Source organism: Pongo pygmaeus, chromosome 14 (genome assembly GCF_028885625.2).
Source record: "Pongo pygmaeus isolate AG05252 chromosome 14, NHGRI_mPonPyg2-v2.0_pri, whole genome shotgun sequence".
Taxonomy (NCBI): Eukaryota; Metazoa; Chordata; class Mammalia; order Primates; family Hominidae; genus Pongo; species Pongo pygmaeus.
This window is the reverse complement of record NC_072387.2, coordinates 108209975-108222235: the sequence shown is the minus strand read 5'-3', so window position 1 is coordinate 108222235 and position 12261 is coordinate 108209975. Positions and strand designations below refer to the sequence as shown.

General features: G+C 45.0%; 1 protein-coding gene across 5 annotated transcripts in view; it reads right to left on the bottom strand.

The window, feature by feature from the left end:
* Nucleotides 1–12261, bottom strand: part of FARP1 (FERM, ARH/RhoGEF and pleckstrin domain protein 1) — a 313748-nt gene that overhangs the window by 139381 nt on the left and 162106 nt on the right. The window lies entirely within an intron of this gene.

The window sequence follows — 12261 nt, the reverse complement described above, 5'->3', positions numbered from 1 at the left end:
CAGCCTGGTTTTTCCTACTGCACATGGCACTTTCATGAAAGGCCACCTGTTCTCATATCTATCTCCTGAAACTCCTTTAGGAGTGGAGACAAACGGGCACAAGTAACTTGAGTTGTAAAGTTCAGTAAAACTTAGATAAGTGCTTGATCATAACACATCAGCTGGTTTAATGGGCCATCTTCGCATAAAACACTTCATCCTTGGCTGGGAGGGGTGGCTCATACCTGTAATCCCAGCACTTTGGGAGGCCGAGGCCGGGCATTGCTTGAGCCCAGGAGTTCAAGACAGCCTGGGCAATATAGTGAGATCTCTGTCTCAGCAAAAATGGTACACAGCTGGGCATGGTGGTATGTGCCTGTGGTCCCAGCTACTCAGGAGGCTGAGGTATATTGTGCCTGCAGTGAGCCAGAATCACACCACAGCACCCCAGCCTGAGTGACAGGGCAAGACCCTGTTTTAAAAAACAAACAAATGAACAAAATTTCATCTTTAACTCACAGTCGATTGTTATTGTGTAACCATCTGAGAAGGCCCAAAGAGCCATTTAAAGAGCCCTGGGAGTGCTGTCCTGTTGGCCACCCATGGCTTGGCCTCCCAGCTCTTGGTGTTTTAGCTTCTCTCTCGCCCACACAGGGTCCTGGTGTTTTTCCAGCCTTCTCCACTCCAAGTCTTTGAACCATCTGCTATCTTCAATCCGAGTCCCAGGCAAACACAAAGCTCCTCCCAACAATACATACATACAATATGGACAATCCGTCTGCCCCTCTCTTCCTTAATTGGCTCATCCTATTTCCCTAGAGGTGCTCTGGGAAATGCCTCCCCGCAGGACCACTAGAGCTGGGTTATTCATGGGGTCTAATTGCCTCAAAAAGGAGACAGCAATTTGCAGGGCCTGGCTGATTTCATTTAATTTGCTTTAAGCAAATTCTGCTGTCATGTCAAACTACCCAGGATTCCACCCCAAACATTTCCCCACCTCTTTCTTTTTTGAGCCGTCCTGAAACTATAAAATGAATAACAAGATGACATAGGCCGGGCACGGTGGCTCATGCCTGTAATCCCAGCACTTTGGGAGGCCGAGGCAGGCAGATCATGAGGTCAAGAGATCGAGACTATCCTGGCCAACATGGTGAAACCCTGTCTCTACTAAAAACACAAAAATTAGCTGGGCATGGTGGCACACGCCTGTAGTCCCAGCTACTCGGGAGGCTGAGGCAGGAGAATCACTTGAACCCGGGAGGCGGGGAGGTTGCAGTGAGCCGAGATTGCGCCAGTGCACTCCAGCCTGGCAACAAAGCAAGACTCCATCTCAAAAAAAAAAAAAAGACATAAAACAATAAATGTTGCTAACCAGCAGAATGCCAGGTATATAGTAGGATCTCAGGAAAATGTTTGCTACTTTCACTTTCTCAGCAAGAAGAATGTGACTTGTAATACTGGCTCCATATCAAACACTGAGGTAAGATCTAGGGTTCAACCCCAAGCCTCCCTGCCTGCACCTGCACCCACTCACACACACGTCCTTCTCCCTACATGCCTGAGCTTGGACCCAGCTCAATCCATGTTACACAAGAGGGATCTGTAGCTTGGGCAGCCTTGGCAACCTGCCAAATGGTGAGTGAGCTGTGAGGATGCAACCCTCATCCTAAACCCAATCTTTGTTTAGATGACGATGACTTGCAAGGTGGTGGGTTTTTCTGGAAGTCTAGTCTTTCCTAAAAGTGGGCTATCACAGGCGCTCTTGTGGGGCGAGGAGGTGAGCAAAGAGCAGGCCAAGTTGAGGAGGCGGCTGGCAGGTCCTTCCCTATGATCCCTTCCCAGTGTTGTGCCATGTTACTTCTTCCGCATTTTTTTCTCTAAAGGAACGACGCTAGACTCATGCTAAAAAGGCTAGCAGACCAAAGCAAAAAAATCTTTCAGCTGGGGCTGTGAGGGGAGCCTTAGGTATCATAGAGAGTAAGTCCCACAGCAGCCTTAGGTAGCTGGCTTGAATATCAGTTTCTTAGGGACAAAGGTCCATTCATGGGTGGCTTAAAGCAACAGAAGTTTATTCTCTCACAGTTCAGGAGGCCACAAGTTCAAGGTCAAGGTATCCGCAGGGCCGGTTCCTCCTGAAGGTTCTGGGAGAATCTGCTCCATGCCTCTCCTGGTGGTGCTGGCAAGCCCTGCATCCTGCTCCTGGGTTTGTGGCTTTAGCGCTGCGGTCTCTGCCCCCATCATCACATGGCCTTCTCCCTGGGCCTGCACGTTGGCACAGATTCTCGTGTGTGTGTGTGTGTGTGTCTTGGGGGAAGGGGAGGGGGTGTGTGTGTGTGTGCATGTGTGTGTGTGTCTGTCTGTCTGTCTGTCTTGGGGGAAGGGGAGGATTATGACCCACCCGATTCCAGAGTGACTTCACTTTGACTTACATCTTAATTACATCTGCAAGGACTCTGCTTCCAAATTAAGTCACATTCACAGGGCTTAGGGCTTCAACATATTTTGGAGGGAGCACAGTTCAACCTACAACAGCTTGATTTCGGGAGGAGCCCATGGAAGAAAACCCCTGCCCACTTCCCCTCCTGGCCTCTTTATCCAAATTATGCCTGTGATAAAGTCAGAAGCTGCACTGTAAAGACCTCGAGTAAGCCAGTGAGCCCAGCTGAGGGAGAAGGCAAAGCGCCCGGTGCACACAGCCTCTACGGTGACTCAAGAAAACACTGCGGCTCTGTTCTGATTGTTCTTATGCAAGAGAGGCTTATAAACTGATGGAAGAGAGGCTTCCAATATTTTTCTCATAAATAATGTCCCCATCTTCTAAAGCCTCCTACTTTTAAAAAACAGCTCAGCCCCAGCTGGGTGTACTAATTATTCCACTGAGTTACAGTGACCTCTTTTCCGGGGGGGGGAAGCATTCTGAATTTCTTGTATCATCAAAATTAAAACTAAAATGCTAGAATAAATCCATCTTTTCTCTATCTCGAATATTTACAGTTTGAAGCACAAGCACGCACCTTGCAAATTGAGCTATGACCATCTTAAAAATAGCATTTACTGGCTGAGCACGGTGGCTCACGCCTGTAATCCCAGCACTTTGGGAGGCCAAGGCGGGTGGATCACAAGGTCAGGAGATCGAGACCATCCTGGCTAACACAGTGAAACCCCGTCTCTACTAAAAATACAAAAAATTAGCCGGGTGTGGTAGCGGGCGCCTGTAGTTCCAGCTACTCGGGAGACTGAGGCAGGAGAATGGCATGAACCCGGGAGGCGGAGCTTGCAGTGAGCCAAGATCGCGCCACTGCACTCCAGCCTGGGCGACAGCGAGACTCTGTCTCAAAAAAGAAAAAAGAAAAAAAAAGCAGTTACCACCTGCAATCCCAGCACTTTGGGAGGTCGAGGCAGGCAGATCGCCTGAGGTAAGGAGTTCGAGACCAGCCTCACCAACATGGTGAAACCCTGTCTCTACCTAAAAAAATACAAAAATTAGCCGAACATGGTGGTGGGTGCCTATAATCCCAGCTACTCCAGAGGCTGAGGCAGGAGAACTGCTTGAACCCGGAAGGCAGAGGTTGCAGTGAGCCAAGATCGTTCCACTGTACTCCAGCCTGGGTGACAGAGCGAGAATCTGTCTCAAAAAAACAAAACAAAACAAAACAAAACAAAAACCAGCAGTTACATTCAAGGCAGGCAAATCCATCATTACGGTAGCCATTCCTGCTCATCAAAGTTTATTTTTGAAAGTACAAGTTCTCTCTAGGAGAATTTCAAAGGCTCTTACTTTATTTAAAGTTTCTCCAGAAGGATAAGATTTTTAAAGTAGAAGAAAGGGCCACCAACCAAAATACGGCTGGGATTGCATTGAAAAGCCACCACTTTCCCAATGTGTGCGCGTGCGTGCATGCGCACACACGCACATGCACACACACACACGTGCACACACACGCAGCACCCTAATTTGCCATCTGATTTTCCTTGCTCTCAACTGGCAGGAAAGGGTGAAGAGAGTATGTCATGAAATTAAAAGATACTAGAATATTTAAAAGGCCAAAATTCATTGCCCTAACAGGAAGTAAACCAGGGCCGGAGGAGGGAGTGGGAGCCACACGCAGACCTGCTAGTACTTTGGCAAGTACATTCCTCTGGGAGAGGAAAAAAAAAAACACCTGGGATTAAATCTCACTCAGTCATTCCTTAGCCATAGGGCCTTGACATGGTACTGATCATTTTGGGCTTCAGTTTCCCCATGTGCAAAACGAGGATAACTTCCTGAGGCTTGCAGGTTTGCAGTAAATATGAAAAATATCACGAGTAATAGATACATTAGGCCACCAGGGCCACAGTGAAAGTTCAATCAAGGGTGGTGCTGCTGTTAATTTGTAAGTGTGATTGTTCCTGCTGTAACTAAGAAGTTAATGATTACTAAGAAGCAACAAGTCCTAAAGCCAGTTTTCCACTGAATTTCCTTACTACCTCCCTTGCCTTTCACAAACTTCCCACAAATAGAGCCTGTTTCCTGCTCCATGAACCCTAACAATTTCTGGGGATGCTACTGCTATGCCCTTTGACCTCTCCTTCTTAGGTAATGGGGAAGAGGGACTCTGACCCTGCGTTTCCAAGGAGCTTCTCTCTGCAAGGGGGCAGGAATAAGGATATACTGAGATTAATCTCCAACAGGAAACTTAAGACAAATCAAATCAAATCTCAATAAACAATTTGAGTGTACTCAAAAATATTGTCTTAGGGGATAAAGTTACTCTTTGAAACAAATCAACATGCTGGCCCACACCACCCACCACCACCAGTCACACCACACCTCCAACTGGACAGCCCACGAGTTTCATCCCATCCTCTAAAATCTACCAAGTGTTCACACTTGTAACTGATATCTATCCCATCTCCAAATGTCAACTTGAAACCTCCACATTTCAGACTTTATAAATTAGCAAAATAGTCATTTTTGAAAATTTCAATAAGATTGGAATTTTTAAATTCCTAGTTTCAAATTCTTCAATCTAATGTGCTCTGGGCCACACGAAGGCAGATGCACCTGGGCATAAGCACAGCTGTGTGGATGATGAGGATGTCTTCGTCATCTTTGTGACATCTAATTACTGATAAACAGATTTATTTCAGGCTGTGGCTGTAACCCTTCCAAGGAGGGAGGGGTTTAGCCATGGTATTTAGGAAATGCCACTAAAGGAGCCATTCCTGGGGAGGCACAGAGGTGACCTCCCTCTCTGGAGTGATGGGATCCGGTCTAGGACTGTCAAAGCTGCCATCAGGAAGGGGAGGCAAGCAAGCTGCACTGTGGAAGTCATCGTCATTCTGTGTCTTTATTTCCCTGGATGCCATCGAGATTATCTTACACTTAAGCCTATTATGGAAAAAAAAACATGTAATCTATTAAGTGAAACAAATGAGCAGATTGGAGGTATAGAGAGACAGGATGGTCCCATCAGCGTAAAAACCAGACATCAATGCACACAGACAGAGGAAGAGGTCGGAGAGAAAACAGTATCCCAAGTATATGGGGATTACTTCTAAAGACCAGGATTACAGATGCGGAATATATTTTCACTTTTTGCTGTATCTCCCATTGTGTTAAAGTGCACGGGAATGGCTTTGTCACAAGGGAAAATAACGCAAGCGTTCACCCACCGTTTCGAGTTCGCCCGTTTGGGGTAAGGGGCTGCTGCCTACACAGGCACAGTTCCGCATCACCTATCCCCTCAACAGTGCCTTGACGGCGTTTGCTGTTTTTGGCAGTTTCTGCCCTCCTTGCTCTGCCAAATATGGCAACTCCTCCCTCCTTTCGTTCCACTTTTTATTCTTTTTTAAGCATTTTTTAAGCATGGAAGTCTCCCATCTCGCACCAGCCTCTTCTGCTTCGTACAGCTTCTCTCTATCCCATCTCTGTCTAGGAGAAATAGAATATGAGCTACAAATATAAGTTAAAAGTTTCTAGTAGCCATATTTTAAAAAGTTAAAAAAAAGGCTTCTTGAAATTAATATTAATATATTTTTCATAATCTAATAGATCCAAACTATTATCACTTTAACATATTAAAATGATCCATTTCAAAACTGCCAACAAGATCATGTGAATTTATAAAGATCACTTTAAATTATTATGTCTAATATTTTATAATATAAAATTATACCTATTGGCCGGGGGCACAGTGGCTCACGCCTGTAATCCCAGCACTTTGGTGAGGGGCTGAGGTGGGCAAATCACTTGAGCCCAGGAGTTCGAGACCAGCCTGGGCAACGTGGTGCAACACCGTCTCTACCAAAAATACAAAAAATCAGCCAGGCATGGTGGTGCATGCCCGTGGTACCAGCTACTCTGCAGGCTGCAGTGGGAGGATCGCTTGAGCCCAGGAGGCAGAGGTTGCAGTGAGCCAAGACTGTGCCTCTGCACTCCAGCCTGGCCAAAAGAGTGAGACCCCATCTCAAAACAAACAAACAAAAAATAAAATTACACATATTAAAACTTCAAGATAAAACACTGAGTTATCTTACATTCTTTGTTGTTGCTGTTAAGTCTTTGAAACTGAGTGTGTTTCGGGCACGTCCAGCACGCTCTAGTCTGGAGGAGCCATGTCTCAGATGCCCTCCAGTGCATGCGGCTTGCCAGGCTGTCCTGGACAGCGGCTCCAGCCTCTGACCTCATCTTCTGTCTTCGTTCATCCCCCTTCCTTAGGTGATGCATTCGCTGTACCACCTAAGGGGGTACCACGTTTGTCAGTCTCAGCTACGGGACCTACAAAGGACACCCTTCATAACCCTGGCACTCAGGCCCCACATGCCCCTGAGGGAGCACGAAAAGAGCAGTGACCTTGAAATCGATTCGCTGAATATTTGCTGAACATCTACTACCTGATTAACACAGATAGGACAGTTATCATCCTCAAGGTCTCGACACAATCCTTTGGGAAAAAACCACATAAACAAAGTCAAATGTGATACGTGCTATATTCAAGGAACACATGTGCTGTGGAGTCACAGGAGGAAAAAGGCTATGATAAATTCCGTGGGTTTCACAGTCCAAGAAACCCTTGGAGCTGCATTTAGGGGAAAAAAAAAAAAAGTGGGGGGTGGGGTCAGTCCAGGCCAGGGGCAGCCTGTTCAAGGGCTAAGGAACATAAGGCAGGAAGCTAGGCTGGTGTCAGATTGTAAACGATCTTGCGTGCCTTGCTAAGTAATTAGAACTTTATCCAGCAAGCAATGAAAAGTCACTGATAGTTTTTTTTCCAAAAGAGTAACATTATCAAATTTGGGCTTTAGAAACTCTGGCAGAGAGTAAGATAATATTGGAGGGAGAAAGACAGAAATGTAAGGGACCGGAGAGCTTCATTATTTCCAGTTAGTTATTGTAAAGATCTAAACAAAGCAGCACAGTCAGAGATAAACAGGAGGAAACAGATGTGAAAATATTTATTTAGCAGGAAATACAAGGGGACTTGAGACTTGGTGTGGCCTCGGCAGAAGGAGGGAGCTGATGAAGAGGCACTGGCATGAAAGTGTTGTGAGCCTGCGGTGGAAATCTCAAAGACTCAAGGCCTGCAGCATGTGAACAGGACTCACGACAGCACCTCGGGACACCCACGAGGCTGGGCAGGAGATACCAGCTCACGGGCCACGAGACGGAGATGGGGAAGTCAGAGGTCCAGGAAGGCTGGGGTGGTGGGGGGAACCGGGGCAAGGGACGTGTTTCAGGAGGAGCCACTTTTCATTAGGTATTAGTTCTGTCACTTCTATCCATAACAGAATCTTTGTGAGGTATTAGAATTCAACCTCTAATACATTTCAAAAAATTCTCAACCTAATTCAAAAATCAATGACTTCATATCAACCCAAACTGCCTTCTGAGAAAAAGGCAATCAATCAACTCTATAGGTAAACCCCTCATCCTTTGCTTTCTCCGGCTTTCTAATCTGTGGAATCATAACTTATAAAGCCAGAAAGAAACTCGAGACTAAAGCCTAAGAAACAGCATGAGTCAAGAGGGACCTCTCATCTCTGTCCCGTCATTTGCACAGTTGAGGCCCTCCACAATTAGCCAGCTGTGACGAGGTTAGCTGTTGAGCTTCTCAGCTCTGCTCTGTTTCTTCGTCTGCCGTGGGGACAATAATAGGTTCCTGGGAGGGTGGTCATGAGGAATAAGAACGACACGGCCCAAGCCCAATATTTAATGAATGTTAACTCCCTTCTCTTTTCCTAACACAATATTTTGTTTCTTTTCCAAGAGTGGTATGGTATAAGAGCACAGATTTTGGAGCTAGAGGCCGGGCACGGTGGCTCACACCTGTAATCCCAGTACTTTGGGAGGCCAACGTAGGAGGATTGCTTGAGGCCAGGAGTTCGAGGCCAGCCTGGGTAACATAGAGAGACCTCGTCTCGACAAAAAAATGAAATTAAAAAAAAGTTAGCTGGGTGTGGTGGCATGCACCTGTAGTCCCAGCTACTCAGGAGGCTGAGGCAGAAGGACTGATCAAGCCCAGGAGTTCGAGGCTGCAGCGGGCCACAATTGCACGACTGCACTCTAGCCTGGGCAACAGAGTGAGATCCTTTCTCAAAAAAAAAAAAAAAAAAAAAAAAAAAAAAATATATATATATATATATATATATATATATATATATATATTTTGGAGCTGGAAGGCCTGGGCCTGAATTCTAGGTCTTGTCGTTTGTAACTGTATTCAAGCAAGTGACTAAAACTCTAAGACTGCTTTCTTTCCTACAAAATGGAACATGTAAAGTGTCTAGCACAGGGGATACAACAGAAGCTGAGTCACTGCTAGTCCCCTCATAAGAAAGGGTACTGGAGTGGGTCAGGTAATTTCTCCTTTTCCCATACGTTTATGCTTGGCATGGTTGATATGCACCAGTTTCAGTTACTCTGGTTTAGTTAAATCACACCAGTCTCCCAACAACACAATGCAAACTTCAGTTATTAGAACATAGTTAACTGTAAGTAACTGCATAAAGCGCAAACGTTGCAATCAGCTCTCCAGTCTACACATCACTCCATGAAATACAGATGCACGTTATGCATGATCAGTGACCAACCCCCATCATTTCTTTCATAGTCTACTGAAGATGGGTCTCTGCACATGGATAGTTCAGTCTCCACACAGACAGCAAAGCGTGGAGTTGTGGTGCCTCCTTGTCTCCCAGTGATTCGCCCAGAATCACATTTTACAAAAATGGATAACTGAAAAGGGAAACTGGCCAATGAAGATGAAACTGCAAGAAAAAAAAACGGAAAGTAATAATACAAGAAGTAAAATTTGAATTGAACTTAAGTGGAGTTTTAGAAGAAACAGTGGACCAGGGGAATGTCGACACTGGCCCTTTGAGAGACTCTAGATGTGCAGCCAGAGAAGCTTAGTGAAGGTGGATTATTGACAGAAATGAGGAAAGAGGTTGTGATGGAAACAATGAAGGCTTCCTTAAAGAAGTGAAGCTTTTCACATTAAGGAAATTCTCAGGGCCCGGAGTGGTGGCTCACGCCTGTAATTCCAACACTTTGGGAGGCCAAGGTGGGCGGATTACCAGAACTCAGGAGTTCAACACCAGCCTGACCAACATGGAGAAACCCCGTCTCTACTAAAAATACAAAAATTAGCTGGGCGTGGTGGCGGGTGCCTGTAATCCCAGCTACTCGGGAGGCTGAGGCAGGAGAATCGCTTGAACCCAAGAGGTGGAGGTTGTGGTGAGCTGAGATCGCACCATTGCACTCCAGCCTTGGCAACAAGAGCGAAACTCTGTCTCAAAAAAAAAAGAAAAGAAATTCTCAGAGATACGTCATGGCATTGAAAGTGCGAGGGATAAAATGTTGGAAACTGATCTAATTGCATGAGTACCCAAATGGCAGCCAGTACTAGGATTACATCCTCTCTGACAAATACAAGTTGTTGTTAGTGAATGAGGAAAGGATTTTCCCTAAGAAAAAAAAAAAATAAATATATATATATACACACACACACACACACACACACACACACACATACATTTAAAAATTCTTACTGAGCCCCTATCATCTTTCAACCACAAATTACAGTGAACTTTCACTCCTCTCTCTCTTTCTCGCTAAAAGCATTATGGCCAGGCCTAATACTTCTCTACTCAACACAAAGAATATAGACCACAGACAGGTGAGGCTGAAAGATGCGGAAGCAGAAGTCAAGTGTATTTCTTTGTGGCACATGCTTTTTTATATTCTTTAAGGTTAAATGGAAAGATATGAATAGCATGTTCCAATGGCTGACAGAGAAGACAATACGTTAATTTGCTATGCATGAATTTATGGCCAGCTCAGACAAGGTCACAACTTTTTAGTAGTTGAAGAGAGACACGGAGGGGTGAGCTGTGAGAAATAAATGTCTTTTGGCTTCAGACAGAAACATCAGCATCACATACAATTTCTCAGTTCATCAGTTTGGTCTGCGAAGGTGATACCATTTAAAATCATGGCACCTACCCGCCTGCAAGAAACTCGCGCAACTGCCTTGGCTGTGCCCATCGAATGGGTAGCTTTCCTGGTTCCTGTGTCTCCAGGCTCCAGGCCTGTACCGCTCTGCAGCCCTCTTCTCCACCAGCCTAGAGTTATCTCAAAGCAGGACCCACCTCAGAATCTGCACCTTTCTGGACCTAACACCCCAAGGAGTACATGTTTGCTGACTGAATAAATGAATGAAACAGAACCACAAGTCACTTCAAAAGCCCTTGATAATCTATAAACCATTTTAAAATAATTTTTCTTCCCACCTAGTTCTAAGATGAATGAAAATCATAAAGATAAACTCCCAAGTAAATATGGGTAAAAAGAAGAGCCTTCAATTAAGCAGCTACAAGTCCTACACTCCATTACCCAATAATTTCACTGGCTTCCATATGCACGTCTGGCAGAGCAGCAGACCCTTCTGCTGGAGGGGTCTCAGGCTCCACTATGTCATACACCAAGATGAATCTACCCGTGGGGACAGGGGAAAAGGGAGCTCACGGTTTGTTTTTACCAGGCCTGAACTGACTCTCAGCAACCTCGCTAATAATTGCTGCATTTCCCAAAGTAAACAGAGAGGACCATTAGGTAGAGTTTTCTAAACACCAGGGAAAAAGGAGACTTGCAATTAAATTCAGACCACCACTTCAGTCAAGTAACGAGTGAACTCTGATGAATGAAACTTTCTCATCAAAGAGGCATAAATTAACTTTCAGGTCTTTCAATCAGCTAGCCAAATACAGTGCAGTCTTCGAATTTCTTAATTGTCTGTTTTTCTTTGCAGAATCCCTCCTCTGGCGCTTAACCTTTAAAGCCCTTTCCAACCCTGAGATTCTATAGAATTCCACTCCTGTTACACATATCGATTTTACTAATTGGGACTAAAGTAAAATATCCCAGTTAGTGAGATTTTCCCATATACATAAATCTATGTCCTATATACATAAACCATGAAGCCATTTGTATGTTGAGCATTTCAGAAGATGATAACGGGGACTCTGGAACATCTGCTTACTAAAGCTAAGGGCGTAGGTTCAGATAGGACTCAAGTTTACAAGTTCCAACTCTTAACAGCATCATTTATGAACATGTTTCCCCAAACCAGAACATACACAATGAGGACCAAGTTCCCTCATATAAATCTTTTTGTAGGTTCTCAACCCCCGCCACAAGCCTCAAAACAAAATCCAGTTCAAATAAAATGTTAACAGTTTTACTGAAGTGGATGTACATTCTATAAAATTCAACTACTGTAAGTATACAGTTCAATGACTTTTTAGTACATTTCTAGGGCTGTGCAAACATCACCACAATCCAGTTCTAAAATATTTCCATATCACCCTTAAACTTTCCCTCAAGCCAGTCTGCAGTCAATTTCTGTTCCCACTCCCAGGCCAAGACAGCCACCCAACATCAGCTTTCTGCCTCTAAGATTTGACTTTTCTGGACATTTCACATAAATGGCTTCAAACAACATGTCATCATGTGTATCTGACTTTAGTCACACAGCACAAAGTTTTTGAGGTTCGTGCATGTTGAGCATAACCAATCAAGGTAAATTATATTGATATTCCCTTTACAATCAAAACAGAGCCTGCTACACACAGAGTGGGCCCGCAAAATTCATGAAAACTCCACCAGGACCAAGTGGCCACCTCCACACTTCCACAGGCTGCCACATCACTACCTCCTCCCTCAGCTCAGGAGCTCTCTTAGTTGGGGCCTGATACTCCCTGCTCTCTCTCTTGCCCAAATGGGCTTATTGCACTCACCTT